This window comes from Rhinolophus sinicus, chromosome 9 (assembly GCF_057876585.1).
Source record: "Rhinolophus sinicus isolate RSI-liver-muscle chromosome 9, RSI-T2T, whole genome shotgun sequence".
Taxonomy (NCBI): Eukaryota; Metazoa; Chordata; class Mammalia; order Chiroptera; family Rhinolophidae; genus Rhinolophus; species Rhinolophus sinicus.
Window position 1 is genome coordinate 19,640,917 of NC_142509.1, and position 17,294 is coordinate 19,658,210.

General features: G+C 43.5%; 1 protein-coding gene and 1 gene segment (V, D, J or C); both read right to left on the reverse strand.

The window, feature by feature from the left end:
- LOC109439166 (immunoglobulin lambda-1 light chain-like) overlaps positions 1 to 17,294 on the reverse strand; it is a 556,184-nt gene that overhangs the window by 333,751 nt on the left and 205,139 nt on the right. The gene's annotated exons all lie outside the window — the stretch shown is intronic.
- Positions 1 to 17,294, reverse strand: part of LOC109439815 (putative non-functional immunoglobulin lambda variable 1-50) — a 364,704-nt gene that overhangs the window by 324,980 nt on the left and 22,430 nt on the right.

Here is a 17,294-nt window from a genome sequence, read left to right on the forward strand (position 1 = left end):
GGAAGAGGATGGGCCTAGCCCAGGTGGGGGAGGGGGAAGGAGGGGAAGGAGGGGGCTGCGAGAGAGAAGATAGAGAGACCTTGTCCTGAGGACTAAACAGTTCGCTGCGTAGGGTGAGGGAATTACATATTGATTTGGTGGGAAAAGTGGTGCCTGCTCTTCTATGGGAGGGTGTGACTTCCTAAAATGGGTGGAGGTCTGTTGACTCAGATCCTTATCTTGCTCCAGGCCACCTCTTGTCACCTGTTGTAAAAACAGATACCATGGCTGGAGGCAGTTAATCAAAGCTAGTTATGAGCTTTTTTTCTGTAGGTACTGTGGACCCTCTCCCACCCCTCCTCCAACACATTTTCTAACTTCTACCTAACAGTTTCATCAGTGTTTTTGGTTTACTTATTCCAAGAAGCAACCCTTGATTTATTATCCCAACTAGGTTTGTTTTTGTTAGTCTAATTTTGTCTTGATTCATTGTATACCTACTACTTTATTTAGGATTGATAGCCTTTTATTTTAAAAGCTATTTTTTTCTGTATTAAAGGATTTAAGACTGCCTGCTTTTGTTTAAAGTTTTGTCTGAATCCCAAGTTTTAATTCTCCATACTTTTTTTGGTAAATTAATTCCAAAGATTTAAAAATTTGCAGGCTGAATGTCTTAATCTTAATTTGTAGTTTTACTGAGAATTAAATTTTCCTTGGAGCTTTGAGGGTGTGTGTGTGTGTGTGTATTGACATGCCTATTTATATACACATCCTTTTCAAATTACTACATGAGTTATTGAAAAAAGGATATTTTTTGTTTCCATGGTAAAAATATGCAATATTTTTATCTAGAAATCTATCCCCCCAAAATGAATATAGTATACAAGATAAATTTGAGAGTCCTAGTAACAAAATTTAGAAATGTTAAAGAATATTATTCTTCACACTTGTTAAAGATGGTACGGAAAACTTTATTCAAGGTGAGGACTACAACAATGGGGTTTTGTAGTGTGGGGGAGAGATTGGATTTAACTCTGACTCCAGCAAGGGCAAAGTGGGGTTTGTAGCCAAGGAACAGGGTGTGCGTGTCAGTGGGTGGGAAATTACTGAAAGGAAACATCAGGAGTAAAGTAGATTCTGGCTAAACCAACGTGACACGATTATGGCTGAAGACAGGCCAGGGTGAAGATACAAACAAAACAAAAACATTATCTCACACTGTTTCTGAGAGCTGGGAATCCAGGAGCAAGTTGGCTGGGTTGTTCTGGATCAGGGTTTCCTGAGGTTGCAGTCATCTGGAGGCTTGATGGGCTGAGGATTTCCTTCCAAGATGGCTCACTCACATGACTACTGAGAAAATTCGTTCCTTGCTGGCTGTTGGGAGAAAGCCTCAGTCCTGCCATGTGGGCCTCTCGCTGTGCTACCTGAGTGTTCTCAAGACATGACTACCGTGTTTCCCCGAAAATGAGACCTAGCCGGACCATCAGCTGTAATGCGTCCTTTGCAGCAAATATTAATGTAAGACCAGTCTTATTTTACTGTAATATAAGACCGGGTCTAATGTAATATAAGATCAGGTCTTATATCAATTTTTGCTCCAAAGGACGCATTAGAGCTGATGTTCAGCTAGGTATTTTCAGGGAAACACAGTAGCTGGCTTTTAGAACGAGTGATCCAAGAGAGTGAGCAAGTAATCTGCAAAGCCTGTAAATATGACCTAGAAGTTTCACTGTGTCATTTCCACGATAGCCTATTCATTGGGGGAGGGTAATTAATCTCCACCTTTGAATGAAGGTGACTCATTAGGTACATTTTCTTTCAGTTGGTTAGGTATATTTTCTACTTTTCATGTAACTGCAGGTGATACTGTTACTAAACTTTCTGCCACTAATTAATTCAGTTTTTTTGTTTTTTAATTTTTATTGGGGAACAGTGTATTTTCCCAGGACCCATCAGCTCCAAGTCAAGTAGTCGTTTTCAATCTAGTGGAGGGTGGGGCGCAGCTCACTGGCCCATGTGGGAATCCAACCAGCGACCTTGGTGTTATAAGCACTGCGCTCTAACCACCTGAGCCAACCGGCTGCCCCCTCAATTTTCTAATAACGTGTTCCGTACTTCCTTTTAAGCCACACAGGAGCTGTCTCAAAGTCCAGTTTAAAGTCCTTCCAGCTTTTCAGCGTTGTACAGTTCCAAAACTACTTCCATAGTTTAGGAACATTATTTATTACAGCAGCACTCCCCTTCCAGGTATCAAAATCTGTATTATCTATTGCTGTATAAAATATTACCCCAAACTTAATTTAAAACAACAAACATTTATTTAGCTTACAATTCCCAAGAGTCAGGAATTTGCAATTGGCCTAGCTCAGTGTTTCTGGCTCCGCTGCTTTCATGAGGTTGCAGGTAAGATGTTGGCTGGAGCTATAGTCATCTGAAGGCTTGACTGGGCTGGAGGATTAGTGCCATGGTCTGAATGTTTGTGTTCCCACCCCCTCCCCCCAATTCATGTTGAAATCCTAACCCCCAAATATGATGGTATTAGTAACCCCCAAATATGATGGTATTAGTAGGTGGGGTCTGTGGGAGGTGATTAGGTCATGAGGGTGGGACCTCATGAGTGGGATTAGTAGTCTTATAAGAGGTCCCACAGAGCTCCCTTGCCCCTTTTGCCATGTGAGGCTACAATGAGAAGTCTGTGACCTGGAAGAAGGCCCTTACCTGACCATGCTGGCAATTTGATCTTGAACTTCCAGCCTCTAGAATTGTAAGCAATAAATTTCTGTTGTTTATAAGCTACCCCATCTGTGGTATTTTGTTAGAGCAGCTTGAATAGACTAAGACAATCAGTTTCTAAACTTGATTGGCTGTTGGCAGGAGGCCTCAGTTCCTTGTCACATGCTCCTCATGATATGTTAGCTGGCTTCTGGTGGAGCGAGTGATCCCTGAGAGAGCAAGGAAGACGCTGCGACCTAGCCTTGGGGGAGAAATACCATCACTTCTGTTGTACACTATTAGTCACACAGATCAACCTTGATATATACCGTGTTTCCCCAAAAATAAGACCTAGCTGGACCATCAGCTCTAAAGCGTCTTTTGGAGCAAAAATTAATATAAGACCCAGTCTTATTTTACTATAAGACCGGGTATAATATAATACAATATATAATATATAATAATATAATATAAATAATATAATACATATAATAATAAAATACCAGGTTGTATATTAATTTTTGCTCCAAAAGATGCATTACAGCTGATTGTCAGGCTAGGTCTTATTTTTGGGGAAACAGGGTAATGTGGAAGTAGAGCATATGTAGACAGGAATACCAGGGGGTGGGGAACCCTTGAGGGTCATTTTGGAGGGAGAATGGAATATTAGAAATTTTTATGACATTTCATAAGGAATTCAGATAAAAGTGAGATGGTCATGGTGTTATCTTCCCACTCTCTAGTTTGCCACTGACCAGTTTGAGATGAGATTCTTTTAGAAGTAAGTAAGTACATACATTTAAAAACTTTGAATACGTACTATATTAATATTGTTCAATCAAAAAGTATAACAACTCAGATTCTTTTTTAGCCTTCTAAATAATTTATTTTCATTATTTTTAATTTTTTTTAGATAACCAATTTATAGTATACATTTTTCTGCACCTTTCTTTGGACAATGTAACATGTTCACAATGGTTTATGGCATACAAAGTGACAAAATCATTGCCTGGAATTATGAAAGGAATAATTAAAATGTTTTCTGAAGTGCTTCTAGAGACTAAAATTCAAATGCACTATTACAAAATTGTAAAGAAAAATTATAGCTATTTAAATAAATGTAAAGTACTCAATTTCAATAGCAAACAGAAATGGAAATTAAAACAGTGGTATCTTATGATGAATGTAGAAATAATGTCTGTGCCAATGAGAGTGTGATGAAAGGAGTGTCAATTGGTGTAAACCTTTCTGGAAGTTATTTCAAAATATGAATAAAAAAGCAATAAGGTCACGTTCTTTCATAGATATCTTTTACAAATTCAATAAAAATTCACAGAATGCATGTTTATGCATCGAAAATTTTAGCATACAAGAAAATTCAAGGTTTTAGTTTGTGCTTATAAAAAGCAGAAATAATTTAAATGCTTAAAAATCGAACACTTTGGTACTTCAATGAATAACTGCTTTATATATATATGTGCACATATATATATATATATATATATATATAATTTAAAGAGAGATGGCAGTAATATGAAGTAAAACTAGCAGGATAGAAATTTGTGTATACATTGTGATTCAAACTATGGAGAACATGTTTGAAAGAAAAAGTGCTAAAATAATAACTTCTATAGTAATCCAACTTTTGAACTGTTTTGGTCTTTACAGAGTAGGAAAAAACACTCCTTAAAAAAACACTTCCAGATTTTATGTAGTGAACTTGCATTATTTTGAAAACTTATATAAAATGAGGAGCTTGTTTTCTTTGCTACTGGCAGTCAGAACTACATCTTCGAGAGATGCTTTTTTTGGAAAAACTATTTGATCATAAATTCTTCACCTAGTGCAGCTTCTGTTGTACCCTGGATTAACAAAATACTTGGGTTTTGTTTTTCTTAGACCTACCTACTCCCAAAATAATCACTAAAATCATTTTAGCCTCCTTCCCAGGCCTTTTTTTTTTTTTCTCTGTGAGCAGCCAACATTTAGATTTCCTTGAGAGCTAAAATGACTGTCTGTTTGATCCCCAACTCAGGTGATCATAGGTCGACCCAGCTAGGTTCATGTCTCTGTTCCTCATCGGGGTCTCTCACTGTGCCAAGTGCCAGGATGTGCCAGCAAACAGTAAGACTCAGCCTGCTCCTCAGGCTGGCGCCTGCGAGGATGAGTGCAACTTCACCCCGAGGAGGGGGCCTGAGAAGTGTCTGTTTTTGTGTGATACATCAATGTCCTTGGAACTTGGTCAGGCTTCCTATGGCCCCATTGTGGATCATCCTTGGTGAGCGCTCCTGGCTGGATTGCCACCTTCACTTTCACCATTAAAAGATTAAACAGAACAAAACAGAAACCCCCAGTTCAGGCCAAACTGAATTTGTAGCCTACCAATAGGGCAGCAGAGATCCACAGCACAGCAGGCAGTGTTTGAGTATTGCTTCCTTCACCCCTCATCCCCCTCTGGCTGTGAAAACTCAATCTTAGGAGGAGATAAGGGGAGAGAGGGGATAGGGCCTACAGGCACCTAGCCGGGCAAAGCAACATTAGAGGGTGGAGCCGACAGCACTGAGTATAAAACCTGGGCAGATCATTTCCTCCCTAATTAAATTCACAGGAGTAACACAGGCTAAGTCTTGGGTTTTAGTGCCTTCTCTTTGTACCTTTTAAAATCTGAATAGCTGATATCCCTGTGGAATGGTCATGAAAGTAATCAGACACCTATGGAAACACACACACACTATTCAAAGAGAGGCATCAACTCAGCATCTTAACAACATGAATCAGAACTAATGAAATAGAACATCAAGATTTAAAATATGATGTCAAAAATATAAGTAAGAATAATGGTAAACTGTTGAGATAATTCATTGCATCAAAAGATGCACTGCTTTCTCCCCCACCTCCTCAAATTTTTGCAGAAGCATCATCTTAGTGTGCCCTACTGACCAGATTATTTAAAATTGTATCCCTAGGTCATTATTTCCATTCTCTGCTTTATTTTTATTCACAGAACTTACCACCTTCTAACTAACGTACGACGCAATTTATCTTTCTGGTCTGTTTCTCCCTCTTAGCACATATTGTCTGTGAGGTCATTTGTCTGTACCCTCAGCACCCGAAACATGGCCTAACTAATAGTTATACTCGTTGAACTGGATCAATAAATGAAGAAGTATAAGAGATACGGGAATTAAGAACAAGGAATTAACCTATAAATTTATAATCTTACAGAAACAAGGGCAAAAAGTAAAAAGGGAAGGTGAAAAGGGGGAGAGAGAGGAAGGCAAGAAGGGAGGGAAGAAAGGAAGAATTAAAAAGCACATTCATATCAACCTGGACCTGAAATAATAAGTGATACCTGTGGAGTGAGGACGCTGTGGGCTGGGCACTGGGAGTGGAACCACAAAGCACTGAGAGCTTGCTGAAGTGCTTAGTGTTTAGTCGTAGGTGAGCTGTCAGTAAGGGGCCACATACAGTAATGGCTTGGCTGGAGCAGTAGGGTCTGTTTTCTCACATGGCTATTGTCTGGCCTTGGTTCCTCACAAGGTGGGCTTCTCCATGGGGTGATGTTAGGCAGGATATCTTGTTCCCCCACCAACAAGCAATCCAAGAGAAAGCAAGAGAGAGCAACCAAGACAGGCCGCTACCTCTTTATAACCCAGTATCAGAGGTGACATCCTGTCTCTTCTATGTTCTACTTGGTCGAACCCAGTTGTTAAATAAATAGGTTAAAGATGTCTCTGTATTTTGGCCCCTATGTTGTTTACTTCGCAGCAGGCTATGGTCATTAACTTATTAAGCCTGGGTTCACCAAAATCAAATTTTTACAAGTCTAGTTGCTTTAAATATAGACCAAATAAACATGTTTCGCCATTTAGAGCCTGCCTCCTTTGCATACCTCATGAAACTGCACTCGACATCTGCTAGCCATAGATGAGAAAATCCTTGGGCTCTGCAGACCCCCAAACTGCTGCTGCCCTTTGGAGCTGTGTGGCCCAGGGACTCCGGGCTGTGCTGCTGAAGGGCATCTAGGAGGCAGCCACATCAGCCCTCCACCGATTCCCTTCCTACCCGGGAGTTCTTTACCTTCTGGATGTTGGAATTGCACCACCGTTTCCGAAGGTTTACAGCTGTAAGGGACGTCCCCTCTTACTAGTCCTTCGAAGTGCCGCCATACTGCCAGCTCATAACAATACTTTTTGCCCTTTTCCTCGGTCATCCTGAAATCCTCAAACTCACTACCCGTACTCAAGGGAGGGGATCACACAGGACATGGACTCCAGGAGGCAGGGTCGGTGGGGGCGGTCTCAGTGGTTGCTTACCATACACAGTCTGGCCTCTGGTCCCCCCAAATTCACATCCCTTTCACATGCAGAACACATTTCCTAGGACTTGTCTTCAGCTTTGCACATACAGAAATACTCAGGGGCAGAGTGCACTGAGCGGGAGGTTTTTGTCTCACTTCCTCACCTGCATCTGTCACTGTGGAAATGGTTGCTGAACCACAGAGCACAGTAATACTCGGCCTCATCCTCGGGTTGGGCCCCCGTGATGGTGAGGGCGGCCTTGTCTCCAATCAGGGAGCCAGAGAATCGGGCAGGGACCCCTGGGACCCGGTTGTTGGTATTACCTATTAGACCCCGGGGTGCCTGGTAGGGCTTCTGTTGGACCCAACTGGCATAGTTACTGGAGGTGACGGCCCCAGTACTGGAGCCACAGGTGAGTGTGACCGTCCCTCCAGGAGATGTGGACAGTGAAGCTTCCTGAGTCACTGTGGCCTGGGAAGTGGCCCCTGAAAACAGGTGAGAGACCAAGGTCAGGAGAGGGGCAGAGGCATGAAAGTGCGGTGTGGCGTCTCCCACCCCAGCCCAGGGAGCACCCCTGACCTGTGCAGTGAGCCAGCAGTGTGAGCAGGAGAGGAGCCCAGGCCATGGTGCAGACGCCCCAGTGCTGTGCTTCTCAAGACCCTTCAGCAGAAAGTCAGCCTGTGCAGCTCTCCTTATAACTCCTACCACCTGTGGGGGCGGGGCTGCCATGCAAATGAGCTCCCCCCACCAGGGATACTCAACAATATGGCCAGGTCACGGCTACTGAGCTGTTCCACGTCAGTGACCATATGTTAGTGGGGTCCAGGGCTGGGAGGACCCACAGTCCATCCTCCTCTTCCAGGATCTGTCTAGAGCCCCCTTTTAGTGTCCATCACCGATGGAAGGAGGCAGCTCTTTCCAATGTCCCTCTCTTATTCTCTGGTCGGGAATTCCTTCACAAGGTGACTTTCAGTGGCTGGGACTCTATAGACAGGAAATCTGGTGAAGGAATTTGGGTATGTGGAAGCTTAAATGTACCACCACCTCAGTTCTTCTTAACTCCAATCCACACACAGCAACCATCTGTGAGGAGAGGAAGAGCCAGGATCTTGGGTTCTCTAACGTAGGTTCCCCGTAACCCCAGCTAATGTTGTGTATATCTAGCCACGTGATCTGTCAACCAGTACATAGTCAGAAGCTTTGTCTCTTCCAGGATAGGAACATTCCAGAAGTTTTGAGTGTTTTATGGTTCCTTATTGCTCCAGAGCCCTAGAGGACTGTATTAGTAATAATTATATTATTAGTGTTTGCCAGTCATGGTGTTTTTGTTATTCTCTTTTTCTCATGACAAGTAGCTCTATTAACACAGGGCTGTACGTTTCCAATGGCTGGAGTACTTGTCTCACACAGAGTATGCAGAACCCTTTTTTGTCTCTGATTCATCACCCCTAGTATCTTTCTTGGTCACCTGAAAATGAGTCACAGCACTTTTCCTAATTGTAGAACGTGTACCTCCAGAACCAGAGTTCTGTGATTTCTTTTTAGGAATGAAAATTGTGGGATATAGTTATTATTATATTTTAAAGGTATCCGTAAATGTCACAGACTGGGGACTCCTTAGTGGACTAGAGGACTCAGTGGTATAATGGGACCTGATATTTCACAGGGTGTGTCCCCTATCGCCTGGAGCCCTATGTCTTCCCAAAGACTTCAATGTACTTCTTACCTCTTGCTCATCTTTTTCAAACAAATCAATGTCAGCCATGTAATGTATCACTGTGAGGTTCTGTGGAACATGCAGATGGTCCAGTCATCTGGGGATGTGCTGGGCAAGAGGAAGAGTAGATAACTTTTAGGCAACCCTTTAAGTATACTGATGTCCATTCCATGTGAGTGTGAATAGTGTCTGATACTCCGTACTGCCTACTGATAGATGTGGACAGTCTGCACTCACGAGACTTAAGCTCTATACCGTGTAACTGAAACAGTGTTAGTGTGCTCCAGAAAATATACCACATGGAGACAGCAGCTGCAGTTGGGGTTCTATTAATACTTTCGTGAGTTCACCTGGCAGAAATCACCTGTTTTGCTTGTTGTTGTTTAGAAGCCAGATTGATGAATTAAATGAGGACATGATGGGTGCCAGTCCACTGCATTATTAATGTAGCACTGATGTCTGCTGTTTTCCCATGATGATATTATTTAGAAGTTTTTATTTTGAATAAAATGGAGCAAGGCAAGATTACAGCGGCTGACCCTTGGCTTTCTCAACTACCAATACTCTTACTTCTTGGCCTCTTCACCAGACCAATGAATAAGTGTGGAGATTCTACCAACAATTATGGAATATGTCCACTGGGTGATTTTATGGACCCAATAGATCTGCTGTAAGCTGTGTCTCTACTAGACTAGGTATCCACTGTCTCTTCTGTAATTGGGGATGTGATAATACTTTTGGATTCTGAGTGTTAATGTCACTTGAATCATGTGTTCAACAACACTCAAAATATCTGTATATAACCTTTTCCCCAGGGTAGTTAATTAAGTGACCATAGATCACTTTGGGGACGCACTGGGAGAATTGTTAACCATATGTGTTGTTCAAGAGGTGATGACCTTACAGTGTCCTCGCCTAAATTTCAGAAGTTTTTCTGGGCATGAAAAATGGGTCAAGTCAATAAGCTGGGCAATGAAATATGTTTTATTAGGCTGCCTTCACTCATCACATGTTCGTCCATTCTTTATCGTTTGTATAGATTGACAGTCTCTTTGGTGGCTACCATCTGCCTTGCCCCCTGGAACACTTTGCTCCCATAGCTATGCCCACAGTATTTTATATTTCAGTCCTCTCTGGTTGCTGCTATTTGCCATAATTTTATCTACTTTCTTTCTAAGAATAAGAGGTGTCTCTGTCCTCTTATTTTTAGGGATCCTATTATTTCTGTTTATGTCAGAGAGAACATTTCAGCAATGGAATATCCCAGTGTGAGCCCTAGTTGACAAGTAACTACATGACTAAGCTATGAGATTGATGGGGACAGAGGAGCTGACAATGCTGTTTAAACAGTAGTGTGAGTGCACAGCCGCCTGGAAACTAACACCCAGCAGGGAGCAGGGGCATGTCAGCAACCACACCTGTCCATGTGCAAACTCTCATATTTCAAGAAGTTCTTGAGAATATATTTTGCAACACAGGAAGGCATTTGCTGTGGACCAAGAACAGGTAGGGCATGCAAACATGCACCATTCTCAGACAGGTGCTGAATTACCAAATATCTGGGAAGGTGAAAATTCACACAGCAGGGAGGGAGGCAAAACTGTACATCAAGCTAATGGGAGGGATACGGCTCCAGGGCAGACCAGTCATGAGGTGTTTGTCTCACTGCCCCTGCCTGTGTCACTGGATACATGTAGCTGTTCTCACTACCATGGCTTGCTCCACACTTGGAGTCATTCTCATCTTCTTTCTCTGTGTTCTGGAGAGTCAGGTACCAATGTAGGTGAGAGCCAGGACCCAAGAGGCATTGGTTAAGGAGGGCAAGTCCTAGAAATGATACAATGGGCAGAAGGGACTCTGCCTGAACAGGAGGCCTGTGTGGGTAGGATACAGGGACTGTAGGATTCTCCTTTAATCAGAAGACTTTAGTCTTTTGGTCAGAGATTTCTCTTGGATTCTTGTCTGCAAATGGCTTCCCTTTTGATTTTACACCATGCTTATGGATTTAGGATTTAAAACACACATGCAGATTTTATAGGCAGGGAGCTTTTAGAAATGAAGGATCTTCGGCCGCACTCCAGATCCATTGAGTCAGAATCCACATTTTACAAGATCCCCTGATTATAGGTGTGCCCATTAAAGTATGAGAGTAACTGGTCTAACTCATGCATGAAGGCACTGGTTTGTAACTAGTTATGAATTGTTTCTGTCCCAATCTATTCTGCTTCCAACCAAACCTGCAGCAAATTAAGTCTCTGTTTCTTCATTCTGTGCATTGTAAGGCAAGAATAACATACTCAAGGCTTCCCATTGAAATGGCCAGCCTCTGCATCTCACCTCACTAGGAGCACCACAAACTGGGTGGCTTAATTAATAACAACTTATTGTCTCTCAGTTCTGAATGCTGAAGTCCAAAATCCCTCTGCAGGGCCATGTTACCTCTGAAAACTCCAGGGGAATCATTCCTTGCCTCTTCATGACTAGTAGTGGTTTGAGGACAAGTTTGGGTGTTTCTTGCCTTGCAGCTGCATAAGCTCAACTTCTGCCTCCATCTTCCCTTGATATTGTCCTGGTCTCCATATGGCTGGCTTGCTATAAGGACACTAGTCTCATTGGATTAGGAGGCCACACTACTTCAGTATGGCCTCAGCTTAACTAATGACATCTGCAATAAGCCTGTTTTCAGATAGGGTCATGTTCTTAGGTCCTGAGAGTTACAACTTTAATATCTCTTCTTGGGGCTGGAGGGACAGCATTTCACCCAGAACATTAGGGAAGAAGAATCCTTTAAAAAATGTTCATAATTTTCTAATATATTTTTAAAATATGCAATGCACCTGCATTATATTAAAGTGAAACCTAATAAAAGAAACTTCAGTAACATGCCAAAGCAGGGTTTTTTCCCTTTATTCATAGCTGGCAAAGAATATTGGCAATGCTTTTTTCTGTAGGAAATGTGTTTGACCTTAATTCTGAGAAAGGAACCAGTAGACATCATTCCTTCTGTAAAATAAAATAATTGAATTCTGCTTTTTGTGGACTAGTTTCTCCAAAGTTGCTCGTAAATTCCCTCCATTTTAGGACACAAACAGGAATGAAATCAATTCAGACTCTTCCTTTTACCTTCTCTCTATGGATGGTCAGCACTTAGGCTGTGCTGAGAGCTCAGGTGTCCGGTTATATGATGCCAATATCACGGGCTCACATTTGTACAGATACTCGGTCAAGCAAAGGTTTCCGTCCTGGTTCCCCATCTGGGTCTGTCACTGTGCCGAGCACCACTATATACCAGCCAGCAGTAGTACTCAGCCTCGTCCTCGGGCTGGGCCCCCGACAGGGTCAGGGCAGCTTTGCCCCCGATGATGGAGCCTGAGAACCGGGCGGGGGTCCAGGAATGTTTATTGTTTGTATCATAAATCAGTGTCCTGGGGGCTTGGCCAGACTTCTGCTGGAACCAGTATGGATAGTGACCATTGGTGACCACTCCCGTGCTGGAGCCACAGGTGAGAATGACTGTCCCTCCTGGGGACACGGTCAGTGAGGGCTCCTGAGTCACCACAGCCTGAGAACTGGACCCTGAAATGAAAACAGACACATGTCAGGAATGAAGAATCAAGGCAGAGGAATCCTTCCAAAGGCTGGTCTCAGAAATGTCCTTGAACCTGGGCAGTGAGTGAGGAGGGGGAGGAGGAGAGGAGTCCAGGTCATGGTGAAGACTTTCCAGTGTCCCCTGGTCTCATGCTGGTGCTGGTCTCTGGGGTGTCCCTTTATCTCCTCCTCAGCTCCTGGATAAAGGGCGTGTTTATGGGGCATTATGCAAATATGAGCCCACAGTACCATCTGATTCCGCGTCCTCAGCCCAGTTTGTAGCTTCACTCTCAGGAGGAGGCTGTGGTGGTTGTGAGCTCTGAGTCTGTCCCTTGAGAGGAAGCACCTGCTGTCACCTCTAACTCAGGCCATGAGCTTGGCCGCAGGGCCCATTCAAGTATTAGGCTGGTGCAAAAGTAATGCGATTTTTACAATTATTTTTAACCTTTTAAACTGCAATGACTTTTGTAACAATCCTTTGAGTTGGTTTCAGGTCTTGCAGCTCTGAGAAGATCCACAGCGCCCCCTAGTGACGTATCAAAGAACGTTCATGGAGGTGGAAAAGATGCAGAAGGAATGGTGGTCCTTTTTCTATTTAAAAAACTATCAATCAATCAATATTTCAAAAAATATTTCTCAATTAATGAATCAACGTATAACAAACAAGTAAATAAAACAATCAATAAGCATTACACATTCCTGATCTCTCCAGTAAAGTTTCTTTTTAAATTTCATCTATTGTATTTTTCAGTTCTACATTACCATTTGATTTCTTTTTGTGACTTCTCTTTGTATTCTGAGTTTCTCTCTTATTCCATTTCTTCCGATACTGTTTGTAGTTGCTTGTCCAATGGGTTTTATGATTGTTGCCTGAAAATTTCTGTCACATAATTTCATCATCTGCGACATCTCTGTGTCGATATCAACAGATACTATTTTCATGTTCAAGTTTAGATTTCCCTGGTTCTCGATATGACATGTGATGTATTTTCACAGAATTCTGGACTTTTTGGAAAGTACATTAGGACCCTCTGGGTCCCATTTCCTCCTGTTGAGCTGCAGCACTAGGTCAGGGGTGTGTATTCAGCTCCCACTGGCCCCAGCACTGACTCCCACTGCTCTGTGCTGCTGACTCCTCCCTGGGGGGAAGGTGGACAGTGATGGTTAACAGCTGATTCCCCTCAAGTGGGGGTGTGAAATAAGCCCCCTGCTGGGCCCTGCTGACCGGAGAGGGAAGCACAGGGCTTGTGGAACTGCTGGACTGCAGTGAACTTGGGTGCTCAGCTCTCCATTGGTCCCTTTGGCCTCCCTGACACCAGGAAGCATGGAGGCAACTGCAGCAGGAGCTCCCCTGCCTCCCATCCTTTATTCGGTGGTGTTAATGCCAGGTGAGGGGGGTGTCAAGACTCCGCTCTTACTTGGCCCCACAGTCACCTGCAGGGGGCGCAAGCGTGCAACCTCGCTCTGCCTTGTAACTACCCTCTCATTCAGTCTCATTACTGAAGGACTGGGTTCAAGTTCAGCTCCCAGGTGGGGTCTGAATCATGGATGGAATAACGGGAGTTCTAACCAGCCCCGAGTAGCCCTGATGGCTCAGCCTTGTTGAGTGTCTGATGGGATGGAGGCTCAGATTTCTATTGAACCACTGACACTCCCCCAGATGAGCCACAGGGTGCTGCCTGCTTCTGCTGGGACAGAAGGAGACCAGGTCACTGCTCAGCAAGACTGAAACCCCTGGATGAGGGTGCAGTTAGGTGATTAGCATGTGGGGTGGGGGCGGGTGTTGTCAAAATGATTGTATCTGATTAGACATCTTTGCCTAGCGGGATAGGGTTTTCTTGGACTCTTTTCCTTTCCTTTCCTTTCCTTTCCTTTCCTTTCCTTTCCTTTCCTTTCCTTTCCTTTCCTTTCCTTTCCTTTCCTTTCCTTTCCTTTCCTTTCCTTTCCTTTCCTTTCCTTTCCTTTTCCTTTTTTCTTTCTTCTTTTCCTTCCTTCCTTTCTTTCTCTCCTCCCCTCTGTCCCTCCTTCTCTCCCTCCCTTTTTCCTCTCTCTCCCCCTCTCTCTGCACTTCCTTTCTTCCTTCCTTTTTTCCTTCTTCCTTTCCTTCCATCCTTCCACCATTCTTTTCTCTTTCTTTCCTTGTTATCTATCTATCTATCATCTATTTTGTCAGTACCTTAGGTGTTTCAGGATTCAGTGTTCTCATCCCATCCTGCCCTGTCTTTAGAAAGGTAATGAGCGCCTAAGGATATGACTGCTATTTTGTTCATCCAGTTCTGAGTATGTAGGAAGCTTGCCTTCCTTTCACCTTTCAGAGTCTAATTATGCTTTTTTGTTGTATTACGTCCAGGATTCTTTATTTATAAGACAGAGGATCTGGGAAGAACGGGACCCTTCATACTGACTCTAATCATAAATCCTCCCAGTACCTGTTCTTTTTTCAGTTTTTCTAGTTATAATTTTTTAAAATTAAAGTTTATTGAGGTGACAATTGTTAATAAAGTTACATAGATTTCAGGTGTACAATTCTGTAATACATCATCTATAAATCCCATTGTGTGTTCACCACCCAGAGTCAGTTCTCCTTCCATCACCATGTATTTGCCAGTACCTGTTCTTTTTTCTTTTTTTTCTTGGAAGGGGAACAGGACTTTATTGGGGAACAGTGTGTACTTCCAGGACTTTTTTCCAAGTCAAGTTGTTGTCCTTTCAATCTTAGTTGTGGAGGGCGCAGCTCAGCTCCAGGTCCAGCTGCCGTTACTAGTTGCAGGAGGCGCTGCCCACCATCCCTTGGTTGAACTGGCAACCTTGTAGTTGAGAGGACACGCTCCAACCAACTGAGCCATCCACAAGGCAGCTCAACTCAAGGTGCCGTGTTCAATCTTAGTTGCAGGGGGCGCTGCCCACCATCCCTTGAGGGACTCGAGGGATTGAACTGGCAACCTTGTGGTTGAGAGCCCACTGGCCCATGTGGGAATCGAACTGGCAGCCTTCGGAGTTAGGAGCATGGAGCTCTAACCGCCTGAGCCACAGGGCCGGCCCTTGACTTTGAAATTTTTTATCAGCTGCTGTGGTGCCTCATAGTTTACCAAAATTACTGCTTGGGACCTTACCCTCAGGGGAGGGAATCAAGTATATTTTCATGTGTGTGTATGTGTGTGTTTAAAGTTTGAAATTTTAATAATTTTACGTTTACAGAAAATTTGAAAAGTTAGTACAGCAACCTTTTATATACCTTTCATGCATGTTCTTCTAACATTAAATATTGCAAATTCATGGTGATAGTTAAAACTAAGAACTGAACCTTTGTGTAATGCTATTAACTAAACTGCAGCTTCTATTAGGATTTTATAAATTTCCCTATACTATCTTTTTCTTTTCTTTTTTTTTTAATGTGTTTTTCCAGGACCCATCAGCTTCAAGTCAAGTAGTTGTTTCAATCTTGTTGTGGAGGGTGCAGCTCACAGTGGCGCACGTGGGGATAGAACTGGCAACCTTGTTATTAAGAGCACCGCACTCTAACCACCTGAGCTAACCGGCGGCCCCAAAGCTGAACGCCCGAACAGGGACTTGAACCATGGACCCTCAGATTAAAGTCTGGTGCTCTCCCCACTGAGCTACCTGGGTTCTCATTCTCCTTCTCTGCTCCTAGAGCCAATGCAGGAATCCAATTTTGCATCATTGCATCTATGATTCTGTAATAAAATATACATATATTTCTGTAATATTTACATATACACATATTTTTAACATATATGTAATTTACTTATAAGTGTACTTTGTATGGCCTCAAAATAAAAGTTTTCTAGTAAGATTTTTATAGAGGAGATAAATCAAGCAAACCAGAATCCACACTCACTTCCCTCCTCACAGCCCAGTACTGGCCACCTTAGGGGACGCTCATGCAGTGACACAACCTGCAGCCTTGCACCTCCTGTCCTGGCACCAGGGGACTTGGCTCAGGGGCTGGTACCAGGGTTTCTAGAAGCCAATTCTAAATAGGATGACTTCTAATAGCACAAAGGTTCCTATGAACCACAGAAAACATCCTTAGAGAACCTATGATTGTGGAAAGTCCTCCCAACTTCTATGGTGTGTCCCCAAAAATAAGACCTAGCCGGACAATCAGCTCTAATGCGCCTTTTGGAGCAAATATTAATATAATACCTGGTATAATATTACACTACATTATATTATATTATATTATATTATATTATATTATATTATATTATATTATATTATATTATATTATACCCAGTTGATAAATTTTGGAGCTGAGCCCCTTCCCCATTACAGGCAGAGAGGGAGAGAGGAAGCCCCGTCTCTCAGGAGTCACACTGGAGAGATGGACACGCCCTGGGAGAGACTGGAGGAGGGTCATGGTGATGAACCACTGGACAGAACGGGGACATGGAGCCCCCTCCCCATGGTGTGTGGACCATTTCCACACTCACTGTTCCCTTTGCCTCTGAGGCTGAGCCGTTCTGAGCATATGTGGAGGTTTTGGTTGCACTTCCCCATGAGTTTACATCACTGTGGAAGTGTAACTACCCATATACAGAGCACAGTAATAGTCGGCCTCGTCCTCAGGCTGGGCCCCCGTGATGGTGAGGGCGGCTTTGTTCCCAGAGATGGATCCAGAGAAGCGACCGGGAACCCCAGAGGGGCGGTTGCTTGTGCTGTATATCAGCATGCGGGGAGCCCGGCCTGGGGTCTGCTGGTACCAGCTGGGGTACTTATTGGTAGAGACTGACCCAGAGCTAAGGCCACAGGTGATTGTGACTGTCCCTCCTGGAGACACTGACAGTGATGGCTCCTGGGTCACCACAGTCTGAGAATCCACACCTAGAACAGACAGAGGAGACACAAATATTATTATGGCAGTGAAGGGTCTCCCTGAGACTCTGAATTTATTTGCCCCCCAAGGATGCAGAGTCCCTTTCTCTGACCTGAGCCGTAAGCGAGGAGCCCAAGCAGAAGCACCGTCCAGGCCATGG